This window comes from Egretta garzetta, unplaced genomic scaffold (genome assembly GCF_000687185.1).
Source record: "Egretta garzetta isolate BGI_Z169 unplaced genomic scaffold, ASM68718v1 scaffold677, whole genome shotgun sequence".
Taxonomy (NCBI): Eukaryota; Metazoa; Chordata; class Aves; order Pelecaniformes; family Ardeidae; genus Egretta; species Egretta garzetta.
The window spans coordinates 104745-105616 of record NW_009260355.1 but is presented as its reverse complement, the minus strand read 5'-3'; positions in this window follow the sequence as shown (position 1 = coordinate 105616).

Sequence of the window (872 nt, the reverse complement as noted above, 5' to 3'; positions counted from 1 at the left end):
TCCCCAGCCCTGGGGGGATTTAACAGCCGGGCAGAGGCGGTGCTGAGGGCCGGGGTTTGGGGGGGGGATGGGCACGGTTGGGCTCCATGACCTTAACGATCTTTCCCAACCCAAACGATTCCATCATTCCGTGATTCTATGACCTAAACCGGCCCTGTCAAACTCATCCCGCTGGCTGAAAACACCCAGAATCGCAGGAATCCTGGTAAAACCCCAGTGCGATGCTCACCCTTGGTTGGTGTTTTTGGTTTTGTTTTTTTTTAAAGGATTACGAGCCGGAAAACCATCGCCGTTTTGCGGGAATTGAGCCAGTATCGATCAGCGGAAGGGCAATGATTCGTTACGGGTAACGAAATTCCCTCGCGGGGTTTAAAAATTAACGGTGGGAGCTCCCCTTCCCCTCCCCCACCCTGAGAATTAGGAAATTTGAGCCGGGCTTGGGAAATTTGCTGTAAAATCAATTTTAAAAGAAGAGGACCCCTGGCGGAAAGTGAAAGTGGATAAGGAATTGGTTGGATGGGCGCATCCAGAGGGTCAATGGCTCGAGGTCAGGATGGAGAGCAGTGACACCGTTGGCTGCTGCCCCCTGTCAGTTGAGAGCTGGCAGGAAGCTAATTGGCTTTTGGGGAAGGGAGGCGGGGCTTGACTGCCTCAAGACTCCGCCTTCTCCTGTCTCTTGCCCCCCAAGGGGCTGGGCCCCCCATTGCCAGACCCCCAAGCGGGCCCAGGGGGCCAGGCCCCCCATTCCCAGACCCCCAAATGCACCCAGGGAGCCCAGCCCTCCCTTCCCTCACCCCCAAACAGGCACAGGGGACCAGTCCCCTTCTTTCCCAGACCCCTAAGCAGCCTGGGCCCCCCATTCCCGGACCCCC